At 42.2% G+C, this 13,902-nt stretch overlaps 1 protein-coding gene across 2 annotated transcripts in view; it reads left to right on the forward strand.

The window, feature by feature from the left end:
• Positions 1–13,902, forward strand: part of LOC115361674 (acylamino-acid-releasing enzyme) — a 36,898-nt gene that overhangs the window by 21,173 nt on the left and 1,823 nt on the right. Inside the window, exon 22 of one of the 2 annotated variants that reach the window (XM_030055217.1) lies at positions 4,660–4,681. The exons of the other annotated variant lie outside the window; for it this stretch is intronic. The gene's annotated coding sequence lies outside the window, so the exon portion shown is untranslated. Of the gene's footprint in view, positions 1–4,659; positions 4,682–13,902 lie in introns of those variants that run through there. 2 annotated transcript variants of the gene reach the window in all.

Raw genomic sequence — 13,902 nt, forward strand, 5'->3', positions numbered from 1 at the left:
GGTATTGTTGAGGGCTGAAGACAGGGGAAGGACTCATGGCCGTGCTGGGTGTATGTAGGAGGTGGACGGACAAAGGGAGGAAAGAGACGAGTGTGTTTTCAAACGCTGGGGGACAAAGAGCCCTTTGGAGTTGCTGCGGTGCTTCCCCTCCGCAGCCGGCCGCACAATAAAGTAGAGCCCGACTCGGCAGAACTGGGGACAAGACAAACCAGTAGAACAACAGCAGAGCAAAGTAGAGAGGAACCAGGTTAGACCAGGTTGGCTCACACTAATCCATACTTTATTACTTTAAATATATACGCAAAACTGGAAGGAAAAATCAGTACCACTCATCAATAAATGGTAAACAGATAGCTAATTAAACTTCAGTTAATAGTTATTCTACAGTGTTAACAATACTTGGTAAATAGCAGTAGTTGTTACTTTATAATAGCCATCCAAATAGTGCTTATAGATGGTTTACAAAGTATTTAATAACCACTAAGTAAGATATAATAATTATCAGTTTCAACTTTATAATAGCCGTCATAATAATGTTAGTGATTATCCAATAACAAAGTGTTAACTAATGTCTGGTCCATCTATCTATGTAATGTTTGTAGATGTTTGACAAGTGATTTTTTTTAAAGGTTTACAAATCATTAGGTAATCATTAATCAATACTTTTTATGTTATTATGAAGTGTTACTGAAAAATCCACTGTAAAACACTGGATTTATGGACCACACTGGGCCTATTTTGACTTCCCATCAGCAGTTTGGATCGTATGTTTCCGTCACAAATATTGGCTGCATAAGTGTGTACAGAATATGCTTTGATATCTTAGAAGTAAGGAACCTTATTACCATTCATTCACTCGGATCCATAGTGAAAAAATTTGCGGAAAAACTCCATGAAACCTGAAAGTTGCTAAACAAAAGTAATTCCAGCTCATCTTTGTATGGTCCTTCATCACTGATAAAAAAGAAAAATTCGTTCATTAAAAAAAATGAAATAAAATGTAATGCAATGAATCTTTTTTTTTTTTTGGCTCCATTCTGTTGTTTGGTGGTGTTTTTTTTTTTTTTTTTTTTTTTTTTTTTTAAATTCCTGTGGTTAAATTGGAGGTTGGATCATCTAAATTAGGCCCTATGCTCATTTAGGGATGGAGGTCAGGGTTACAGTTAGGAAGTGCAGTACTGATTTGTTATGCTACTTATTAAACTGTGTAAAAAAAAAAAAAAAGATAAAAATATATTTCTTAATATGCAGAACACATTTTAATCCTATTTGATCTCTCACTACATGTAAATAATTGCATTGACAAATCCATGGTACTGGTTAAGAGTTTAGAAACATTAGTAAACTCCTGGATTCGTGAGGGTTAGGGTTAGGGTTAGTCAAAACTAGTTGACATCACGGCACAGCGAGACGTTTCCAGAGCCTCTTCCGTGGAGGAGGAGAGCAAAAAAATGCTTTCAGCCTTTTGAAACATCAACAATAAATATTAGGTTTGGGTGTCAGTCCCTTGAAACCAAATGCACAAGCAGGGGTTTCTTTCTTGAGTCTTCACTTTGGACCAACATTCGAGAAATCAGTCGCTCAAGAAGCAAAAATACCAATTTCGGTACAGAGTTCAGTGCTTCCACAAGACGTCGTGTGAGGCTGGATCAGAAGAAATCCTACTCTGTCACTATCTCATTCTGCAAATCCTGGAAATCACAAGCCTAAGTAGAAGTGGATGAGGCAGGTTGAATGAAATTGGGTACACAATAATAAAAAAAAAAACTATATTCCAACATTCATCAGAAAATAACTCTTGGAAAAGTCTGGACATCACAGATCGAAGGTGGCTGTCTGAGAGTGGATTTTTTCCCCCTTTGAGCAGCTTTTCCAGCGTGGAGCCAAATGGGCCTTAACTGTTTGGCCTGGGCCAAGTCAAAATGCTTATTACCCGAGGATTTCAACGCACAATTTGAGGCCCTCAGACAAAGAACACACAGCTGGTGGACGCGCCGCCTTGCTTTTTGGTGGAGAAAAGATTACAAGCGTGCGCAGCGATGCTATTTATAACAAATCATCGAGAGTAAAAAAAAAAAAAAAATCACATACATTTTGTTACATAAATAATGAGTAAGCCCCGGCTCGGGCATTTAGGGCTGGTAGTGGAAGCCAGGCTAATGTGAGTGCTACACAGCCCAAAATAAGACAAGACTAAGTTTAGCGGGGCCTTGCTGCTGTCCCGGGATGAACCTCGCACGGCTCCGTCTTTTTTTAAAGCGGCCCTCAAGAGCATCTCCCCGTGTTACGAGCCTGCAAACCAAACACCGCTGCCCGACTGAAGCCACAATGAAACTGCACTTTGACTGCCTCTTGCTCCCCCTAATTTGATGCATTTCCTGTTTAAACAAGAGTCTGAGTCAGGACACGGCACTAAAAGGCATCGTTCACAAGTGTAAAACCAACAGAAGATCCGCTAGGCAGAGAAAGGAAGCTTTATTTGATGGGAGGGGTGCAATGGTTAAAAAAAAATATATATGATGCTATAGAAATAAGCTAATAAATAAATAGAAAAATCAGTAAATTCTGTGGTGTCAATTGTTAAATGAAACTTAGTTTAACAAGTTTAAAGAAGCATTTTTCACTTATGACTTTTACATGTATCTGATGGTAAACTGCATGTCTAAAAATGGATTCGGATCGGCTTTGATGGGCTTTTTAGTGTCATGAGTCTTGTTGGGGATAGAAAGGGCTGTGTAAACATCCATTTCAGGTTAACAAGTGTACAAAAAAAAACACCCCAAAAAAAACAACAAAGTGGCTTTTACAAGGTGAATAAACCAAATCGTCTTCCGGAAAGTCGCAGCAGCTGCCGCCCTTCACACTTCCAAATGGCAAATCCCCGCTCTCCTCTTCCAAACCCGCACGCCATGACCTTCACCCGTGGGCTCTGGAGGCGCGCCAAAGCAGTTAAAGAGGTGAGGAGATGTGTGTGTGTATGTGTGTGTGTGTGTGTGTGTGTGTGAGAGAGAGAGACAGAAAGGGTAAGGAGAATTTAGGGCACAAGCAGTTTGCCAAATGATTATTTAAAAGATCTTGAATGCCATGTGGTGAATAAGATAGGGTGTAGGGATTTTTATGTCTATATTTATGTGTGTGTGTGTGTGTGTGTGTGTGTGTGTGTGTGTTTCAGTAAAGCGCGGTGGCTCAGCCCTCAGCCTACCGCTTCTCGTTAGCTTTTTCTTTTGTTTGCCCCCCTGTGGGCTCGCTTCCTGCCCTCCACTCTATCCCTCTTCTTTTTCTCTTTGTCTCCCTGATTTTTCTTTCTTTCTTTCTTTCTTTCTTTCTTTCTTTCTTTTTTTAACTATGAAAGCGCGTTTGTGTGTGTACACAGTGCTGTTCACGAGCCCGTGAACACAGGTCTAACGGGGGTGGAAGTGCCATTTTAACAGCTCCCTTTTGATTCACCCCTTGACTGTTAAAGGTTGTTTGAACAGTGAGGGCCTCGGTCACAGAAAGACGGGACGTCCCGTTATGTCAGCGCTACGTGTGCCATGACCTTTCCCTCTCTTTTTTCCCCCATTCGGTTGTGCTTTTACTTTGTCATTCTTGTCATTCTCTCTTTGTCCCTCTCTCTTCCTCTGTCTTTTTTTTTTCGTCTTGCCTTGTCCCAAGCTTTGTCAGCTGCTGATGCGTCCCGACAGAACAGAACAGAGGGTTTGTCTCATGGATTTGCGCGGTTTTACTGTGCAGCCGCTGGGGAGTGGGCCGGCTCCGCCTTTGTTGGCCATAACAGGTGGGGCTATTGTCGATGTATGGAGGGGGGGCGCACTGTAAAAACTGAATGCTTGAGTTATGAGGATGCTGGAATTGGTTTTGTGTTCGCCTCATGTGCACATTGCAGTGTGTGTGTGTGTGTGTGTGTGTGTGTGCATGTAGATTTTGTCGATGTGCATGAAATGTCAAAGCAAAATGATTAAAAGTAAACTGATGAAATAAGATGATAAAAATAAAAGAGCAGGAGCTGCAAAATATTAATTGGCACTGGTGAGGAAAGTGGTTTAGGGGAACATTCCACATCAGTAGATGGTGTGTGTGTGTGTGTGTGTGTGTGTGTGTGTGTGTGTGTGTGTGTGTGTGTGCATGTGTGTGCAGGTAGGTGACATGCAGCAGGAAGAGATGTGACTCCCTCTTGTAACTGCAAATTATAAGTCAACAGTTTTAAGGGGAAAAAATGCATCTCTTATTTCTCCACCTTCCAGTTTGTCAGATTTTAGCAACCAGTGTGTGTGTGTGTGTGTGCACGTGTGTGTGCATGTGCATGTGCATGAGAACACGTGTGCCGCTTGTGTATGTGTGTATGAATGTCTCTGCAAAGGTCCTAATAACTTTATTCATTCAGTGGATATTGATAAAGAACTGGAAGTGTATAAGCGTGTGTGTGTGTGTGTGTGTGTGTGCTTGCATGTGTCTGTGTGTGTATGTGTGTGTGTGTGTGCATGCATGCTTCCGTGCAAGCAAGTCAAGTCAGCTCAAATGTATTTTTGTAGCACATTTCATACAGGCATAAACTCAATGTCCTTCACATAAAAACCAAATGAAAAATAACTTAACAGTTAACTTAACATTTACAAAACCCTAATATCCTGTAGAACAACATATCACCAGGTGCAGAACATGACACACACACACACACACACACACACACACACACACTCACACACTCACACACACATTACATGCCTATACTCTGTGGCGTCCACAGTATGCAGCAGCTCATGGGAATATTGTGTCTGTGCTCGTCTTTGGCTGTGAGAGCCATCTGAACTCCGTCACACACACCAAATCTCTTTCATCTCCTCCTCCTCCTCCTCCTCCATCCGCCCCTCTATCCCCTTGGCTCGCCTCCATCTTTCCTTTGTCACGTTTATCTGTCTCCCCATTCCCATGCTGCGTCCTAAGCTACTTCTGTACCGGTGCCATGCTGGATAATACGGGACGACGTTTCTTGGCTCCTGTCTGCTGATGCAATTTAGGCTTTTAGCTCCCGCTCTTATCCCCAGTTCCTTACAGTAAAGCAGCACAGAGAGAAAGAGAGAGAGACAGCTGCAAGCCGCTCATGTCGGTGATACGCAGGACGCTTGGCAGTCTCCCGTGTGGCCGACGAGTTCCTCACCGCCATCGCCGTCACCGCTGCTGCTGCTGTTGTTGCTGTTGTTGTTTGAGGCCGTGGTTGCCATGACGAATTGTGAATGAAACACCTGTTGATTAGAGGCTCATTTCAAGATAAGAGGCTCACACGGGTTCATTATCTTTACAGGAGGAGGGAACCTGACATCATAAATTTAGTCTGTTCTCTGTCTTCAGTCCTTCAGAGGGTGCATTCTGTTGTCAGCTCAAACATTTTGGAAGAGCCGTGTTGCAGGTGATGTAACACACCTTACAGCTCGACATGCTGCTGGTCCACATCTGAGTGAAACTAATCATTACATTTCTAAGCAAACACCTTAGGTATGACTGACCAAGGCCAACATGGGCAAAATAAGGCCCAGGGGTCTGATTTGGCCCGCGAGACGGACATAAGTCATGATTTATAGTTGAATCCCAAACTCATGCCTAATTTATATTTGAATGAATGAATGAATGAATGAATGAATGAATGAATGATACTTTATTAATCCTTTGCAGGAAATTACATCGTCACGGCAGCTTCATCACTTCAACACACATAAAATTGCACATTCATACAGTACTAATTGGCCACTTTAAGTCTGTATGATAATAAATAGAAAAATAGGGTTGATGAGTGGGTGAATAAATAAATAAATAAATAAATAAATAAATAAATAATACAGGAAGCAGAGATTAAAATCTAGGGGTTTTTGTGCATTAAAAAGTTTTATGGCGGCTGGTGTGTAGCGCCTTCCCATCCATTTCTTGATGCAGAGTAAATTTCATCAACGAAGATGACGATGAAAAAAGTCATCAACCTTTTTTTTCCATGACTAAGATGAGACGAGACAAGCTAAAAGATCATAGATATTAGTAACTATGATGACGTGTATGTTTGGTTTTCGCTGATGAGATAAAATGGGATGAAGATGTTATTATGGACTGTCAGATGTTCAAAAATCACCAAGAAGAACATAACATTTTCACAGGGATTTTTTTTTAAATGCATGGTGCAGGCTGCAACTGTAAAAGTATTTTTTAAAAAAAAAGCAAGTGCAGCAGCTTTGTTTTGAATGCTTTTACGTGAGCATCGAGATATTTCCCCCACAGTTTTGCTTATTTTGTTGAAACTGAACTGACGAACCTTTGTGGGCCATTCAGAGGAGTCCGAATTAAAAAATACAGCTAGACTTGAATAAGTGGGAACTCGGCATCACCAATCTGTGCTCATGAACTCCTGATCCATCATCCTACTGTCGGGCAGAAACTCACTTCTCCAAAAAAAAAAAAAAAAAAAAAGCCAATTCAAGAATTACTGGAATTTTGACTCCCAGCCACAGCTGATTGAAACCCATCTGTTTTTTAAATGTTCAGTGTGTTTTGAACGCTTCTCGGCTTTTTAGGCCATGAGACTCTCGGCATTTGGGCAAACAAACGAGGGTGGAAAAAGATAAAAATTACAAGGATTACAAGGCTTTCACTTTCCTGGAATATGTTTTATGCTCTAACCCTCTCACAAACGAGCCTCCTGTCTCCTCAGGTCTGGCTTCACAGCAGCAAGTAGAAAAGAAAAGAAAAGAAAAAATCTTAAATATAAAATAGCATTACCTTGAGCAAACCGCCATCTGTTAACTCTGCTATCATAAAGCTCTTTTTAATGCCAATATCAAGTCCTAAACCCATTACTAATATAACCTTCAGGCCATATAACACGCAATGTTCAACCTGTTTCCTAAATCAGCAATATTATGTGTATGCATTTAGGAATGGGTACGTTAAGCCATGTAATCTGTTTAATCAATTAAAGATGCAAATATTTTTATTCATTACAAGCAGTGGTATATTGTTTAAAGGCACTAACTTTTGTGTTTTAATAAACCTGAGGAAGCTTATGAGCTCTTTTATTGATTTTACTCTTCTGTTATCTTGTTTTTGAAATCATTTCTGCCAAAATTGCAGTACACAGTGGACGCTCTCCAGTCCGTCTGAGGTCGCTCAGGTCTCACTGCTATTTTCTTTTTTTTTTTTTTTTTTTTTTTTTTTTGTCCTGTCTTGATCCTTTTGCCAAGAAACGGCCTAAACTACTAAAGCATGCATGCACACTTTTTCACCTGTCTCAAAGTCTGTTTTTTCCAGCCCAGTTGCCAGAATAAAACATTGCCATTCCATATTTCTGCAAACCAACAAATATGTTAAAATGTTTCTGAACCAATAATACCTTGCAAATCACTATTCAGACTTATAGGCGTTGTGGTGGAGCCTGCCAGCTTTAGTCACTTTTGTTGGCTCTGCTAGATCCGTTAGCCAGAAAAATGATTGTTTAGGGTTAGGAAAAGGTCATGGTTAACATGACGGAGCATTAAATAACGTTTGCTCCTATCAGCTACCAAAAGTTAACTAAAAACAAACAGCTCTAGACTGAAATCAGCCAAAGAAAATCTTGTTTAACTGAATTTTGACCTACTTTTCAACAAATCAATTGGTCAAACTAACAAAAAGGAATTATAATGTGCACTGTGGATGATAGTTAATCTCGAATACAGTGCTGTAAGTGCACTTGAGCCTTCCTGGTTGCTTAAATGATTTATAAATGAACATAAAAAGTTAGTTGTTGCGTACTGAATCTTTTATACTGACATGATGGTCAGTATTTGCCCCTGGCTTGCGGTGATACTCGCTCTTATGGCGAAGGTGAAAGTTTCCCGTTTCCAGTCCTTGCAGAATCCACAAACTCAATATCGCTCCCCATGCTCAGGTCTTTCGCCATCATCGCCGTCTGAAAAACAACTTTAGAAACTTTTTTGCACGGAGAAACGCGTTGAAAAAAATGAATTTCATGGGTCTCATATCTTGAAAGTGATTACGTCATCTAAAATGCGGTGATAATTGTTGTATTTAAGTCTGCTTTGCAACATTGGAGAGAGAAAAGGTGTTGACGACTGTGGTGCTGATATTGGAGAAAAAAAATGTGTGAAGCGGGGCTTTTACAAAGGCTGCTGCTGTAAATCGCGGCTCACCGCATTTCAACAGGAGGACGACCCTCCGCTCGCTCGTCTCGCCACAAATCTTTCGTCTGACGCGCTCCTGTGTCGGCCGCTAACTGCCTCACCGTTAACCTCTCGCCTCATGTACATCTGTGAAGCATGCTGGGCCTGCCTGCGACGGTGCTCCTTCACATTAAATCATCCACAGCTAGCTCCCAGGTCCTGCCGGGCCTCGCTGTGACATAACAGCACATTCCTTCGACCTTATTCAGTCACGTAATTGGCAGCTCTGTGTGCTGCAGCCTGTGTGACTCTGAGGCATCTGTGCAGAGCTGGCAGCAGTGGAAACAGTGAACTTGCATTGACTTATACCTTATTATTTGTACATGCATGTGTGTGTGTGTGTGCCCCATCCAGGTGTGCATTCATACTTGTGATGACGCCACGGCAAGTCCAAGTCACAAAGGTCAAAGGTCAAAGGTCAAAGGTCAGGGTGTGCAGGGGGACGTATGCTTGGGTAAGCAGGGATCAAAGGGCATCGTCTCGTTCTTATGTAACAAAGTGAGAAATATGCAAGCAGTTACATCTCTGGGGTCTGCAGATATTTACTTTTAATGAGTGTGGAATTGATAAGTAAAGGAGAATTTACCTCAAAACTATTTTAAATCATTTACTCACCCCGATTAGTCTTGATTGTTTAATTAAAAAACTTTTTAAAGTCACTTTCATCCTGGTAAAAGTGTCAGTGAAGACGACTGCTGGCCAAAGAACAAGCCGGTGGCGGGTCTTCAGTTTGGTGAACATGCAGGAATAGTCGTGCAAATGTATATGAAACATTTTCCAAATATGTTTTTTTTCCTTTTCTTCTTACTGTTTTATAGCAAAAGTACATTGGTTTCGGATGCACTGAACATATAAATGAGAGAGAGTCAAGACTTGGATTATGCTGCTCGAAAAGTTTGAATATTTGAAACAGACAGTTTTCATATCCTTTTTGCAGATGTTTTTGGAGTAAATTATTGTTTTGGGGTGAAATATTCCTTTAAATCATGAGTTATTCTCCGTAAAATGACTACATTTTATTGTGTAACTCCACATAATCCAATGTCAAGATCAGGTGCATGAAAAACTGTGGAGTGTGTAATGATCGAGGACATTAAGCTCCATTTTTAGAGAGAGAAGTCACTGGTCTAATGGAATTTTTTTTTTTTCGAAGTGCATTTAAACATACCAAGCTGCAGGAGAGAAACTGTTTTTTGTGTTTTTATGTGTGTGTGTGTGTGTGTGTGTGTGTGTGTCATCCAGGTGTGCTGTAGTGCTGGAGATGACCTCGTGAGATGCCGGTGTCATCCAGGTCAGCGTCAGGATGAACAAAAAACACATGTTGAGGTGAGCGGCCTTCTAAGAACTTTTTATTGTTTTAAAAATAAGGGATCCGTGTGAAAAGCATGCAGAGCGTGAACAGCTGCAGCTCCTGGCATTGAGAGAAAACACTCTTGTCGACTCTGCATAATTCAACAGTTACAGTATTTATCCTTGTGTTGCACGGTGTTTTGTTTTCGTCGGGAGATTTTAATTTATTGATTGAGCTCTTGAGTTTTACCTGAAACTTTTCAAACTCCGTGTAAAGCCCCCTGGTATGTTGGGAGAAGAGTGAATTCTCTGCGCCCCCATTAGGTGTTATCAAACTGAAACGCATCATCGAGCATCGCAACAATGACAGGTGATGCTTTTTGAGTATCTTCTGAGGTGAATTGTGTGTGTGAGAAACGCTGTGAGAGAGCCTGCTAATGATGGACGGCTGCGTTTCTTTGCTCTGTGCCAGATCAGAGCTTGAAGGTAGAGAGCTCTGCCAAGTCTGAGCTTCCTGTAAACCCAGAGCCGCAGACACTTTCGCAGAGTTTTACTGTTGCGGTTTCCAGTAATGATGATTCTCTCCTTTGCTAAGAAACTTTATGCCAAGTGATTTCAGGTGAAGGCTCCGCAATTATGAAACACTTCACGCTAATGAGTCCATGATGTAATCGCTTATTTGACTTCTAAACAGCACAAATGTTTACCTTAATGGCTGCAATAAAACACAAATGACGCCTAATCATGCAAATTTGATTAATCTGGACACTTTTTTTTTTTTTTTTTTTACAGCACAAAGACATGTTGTGTCTCAAATCGCGCACTTCTGCACTTACACTTAGTATTTTGAGTGTATAAGTGCGTTCACACTGAAAATACTAACAGAATGCAGTGCACTGCAAATACCCGGATGTCCACTCAAAACGGTCAAAAAGTTGAGTGTGGAACGACGGACACTTCTCACCCTGACGGCACCACTGACCGGAAGGAGCTACCTAAAAAAGCTGAGTTTACTTTTCGTTTTACGACTGTTAATATGTCACTTTATTAAGTTATTTTTTTTTTTTTTTTCAGGTAACTACGTAGATTCCAAATATGAGGTCAGTTTGTCCAAATAACGTCTGTTTTGAAAATTGTTTCGATGTTTTCAGATAACTCTCAAGCCAGCGATTGTGCAAAGTACAGTCACTTCCGGTTGTTTACAAAAATAAAACTCTAATACCTTAGAAGCAGTGGTGGTGCTTTTATTTTGAAGATAGGATGTGTACACGTCTACTTCTGGATAACTTTACCACCGAAAACCAAAGTCGGCCGCGGCTCCGGTCGGCATCAGGCGGGCCGGCCGCGGCTCCGTCCGGTACCGCGCCCAGGTCAGGTCTGCCGGATCTGACAGGTGAGCGGCCGGTGTCGCGGTCCGGTCGCCTGATGCTGACCGTGGCGATCGCCATTTCCGGTAAGTGCACAACGGGAAGTGCGCTGTATTTGGTCATCAAACCGTATTTGGTCATCAGATGCAGAAAACCTCTCCAAGCAAAAGGACCGCTGTAACGAGACTTCCCCCAGCTTCTTTTGAAGTTGTTCAATCTCAGCCTGCTGCGCCTCGAGTTTCTCTTGTGCTCGGTCCAAAGCCGATGGTTCAGGCCTCACATCATAGTCGTGGCATTGAAGGAGAGTAGCAACATCCATTTCTTCAGTGGGTTCATCCTCTTTCCTACCCGTCCGCTCCCACACACTTGGTCTGGGTGTAGGTAGAGCGTAGTCATTCCATGCAAAAAGCACAGGAACAGCCCCCTTCTTTCAAACGTCGTCGGCCACCCTGAATAACATCTGACGGGACGAAATGTCTGCTGCATACAGTTGTGCTTCTGGAAATGATGAAATTCTTTCTTTTTATATTATGTGTCCATATTTTTCGTTGTTTTTCGTCTTTCGGGAAGTGGTGGAAGCTAACAGCCGAGTTGAACCTCCCCACATTGAGGGACACAGCAGAAATCGCTGTTCGGCTTTGTCCGTTGCATGTATGTTAAACCTCTTGAATCGCGACATTTTCCTTGGACCCATTTTGCAGACATGCCGAAATAAATAATAAATACAAGAAATAATAAGTTCACTAAAGTTCATTAACCAGTAACCAAACTTTGCTCACAATTATTGCAGCTAGCTAGCAGCGACCGTTAGATGACTAGCTATGGGCAGCGGAAGTTGTCACCGGAAGTGGACTAGTCTGTTTTCCAGGTTGGTGACGTAGCGTTCCGCATAAACCCTATAGAGTGGGTGAAGTCCCGCACACCCACTTCCGGTACATGGGTCCTCAAAAGCAAAAAATTATGAATGCGATCCAATGGGTAGATAAAAATTATTTTCTGGTCCCGTTTGAATTGTGCCATGGATTTCACATGTTGTTTGTGATATTTAAAGATAATTTTCACGCAGAGAAGACTACAATTTAGCGCGAAGAATATTAATAATGCTAGGTTTTGCGTGAGCCCGCTTTGTGAACTACAACTCTTCGCTGCTCTCGGTGCGAATGATATACGTCACCACCCACAGTGGGAGCCTACAACAGACATGGCGATTTCTCTGCTCCGCGCTGAGTTTTTGAGGTTCTGAGTTTTTCCGCCCGGCGGCGGGGTCCGCTCGCCCTCCCGCCCGGCCCGGCGCTCCGTCGGCCCTCGGAGACGCGGACAATCGGGAACAAAACACACCGGCATCTTGACTTGAATCTGGATGGAGGGAAACGGCGATGACGTGACGTCACATACGCGACACAGCATGTAGTCTTTCTAATTGTGTTTTCTCAACAGCATTTAACTGAACAATGGCGCAATAAACGGTCAAACTCTTGACATGAAAATTTGTTATTTAAGCCTGTAAACAACATTTGTGTAATCCATGGCATAACGACGGGGGGACCAGAAAATAATTATTTTCTGTCCATTGAACACCTTTAATTTTTTTCGCTCCGAAAGGTCCCATGGGGGCCCACCGGAAGGGGTGGGACTTCACCACTCTATTGAGACACCCTTCACTGTCGAAATTCGCGCACTGTGCCGGTAAGTGTACTGTCAGCTAAGCGTACTTACAGACAGTGCACTAATGGAAATGCGCCATTTGAGACACACCATAATACTTACCTTTCACCGTCACTTTGTGTTTGTTCAAGTAGAGTTTGGGCAGTTTCAGAGGCGTCCAAGCAAACCTATTTAAAGTCGATAATTTCTTCTTTTACTGTGTATTAACTTGAAATATGTTTTATCTTTAGCTTAAAAGTTCCTCCTTGGTACCGAACCAAAGCCCATATAAGACAATCTCTGGTTGAACTGCAGTGTATCAAAGTGTTTCCATGGGAGCGTCACCGGCCATGTTGGGCGCTGTCATGTTTGCGCTTCACATTGTTTGTTTGTTTGTTTGTTTGTTTGTTTCAGTCATTCTGTGTTTTCTCTCACCCTCTCTCTCATCCCGTGTCATGTCCTCTGTAATAATTCATTCCCCCTTTCCCTCTGTTCCCTCCTCTTTTCGCAGATCAAATGAATAATTCACCAGTCTGCATTCCTGGTTGCCGGGGCGACCGCCTGGCACGGCTCGCACAGTAGCAGGTGAGCCATTGATCTGGGACGGATAGGGGTGTGTGTGTGTGTGTGTGTGTGAGAGAGAGAGAGAGAGAGAGAAAGAGAGAGACAGCAACCATGTGGAGATAACAGAGAGTATGGGCCAGGCTAGATTTTGTTTTCTACAGGAGGAAAAAAAAAAACAAAGTGGAGAAATAGTTTGCTTTTATTAATTTCAGAAAAGTATAAAAACTGTGAGCTGGCCCGTGAAACGAGCCTTTAATCTGCCTCTGTGTGCCCACCGAAACTGAATGGCTAGAGCCGCCGTGGGCCTTTGGTTCACAGCAAATCAGGGTATTTCCGGGTGGTTCACGTTACCATGGCAACAGCCGTAAACACTCGACTGATGTCACGGCGCGTAAGCTTTCGGGGGAGCTCTTGTTTCACACCACCGCCTGTAATATTTCAGCAATAATCCTATATTTTCCTGTAGTTTTGTAATGTACACACTGGAAATTGTGAGAGTTGTGACCTCGGTCCTTGTTTTGCACAAATGTAAAATGACAATATTTTTTCCTTGCAACTGAGATCACCTGTCAATCAACTGTTGATTTTCTGTTGACTTTTTTTCCTTCCTGGAGTTTGACTTTCTGTAGGTGGCGCTCTTTCCTTTGTTTGTGCAATGACTGTCGCTGCTCATTCTATCTATACTCCTCAAAAAATGCTCCTGATGTTGACAGAAATATAAAGTCTTCTTGTACGGCAGAGGCTTTTTTTTTCCATCCCCGGAAAGAGCTACCAGATTCTGAGTATTTAGAACAGCAAGACAATAATTCATTTGCAGTCGTTGAATGAATTATAGATTT

Source organism: Myripristis murdjan, chromosome 7, assembly GCF_902150065.1.
Source record: "Myripristis murdjan chromosome 7, fMyrMur1.1, whole genome shotgun sequence".
Taxonomy (NCBI): Eukaryota; Metazoa; Chordata; class Actinopteri; order Holocentriformes; family Holocentridae; genus Myripristis; species Myripristis murdjan.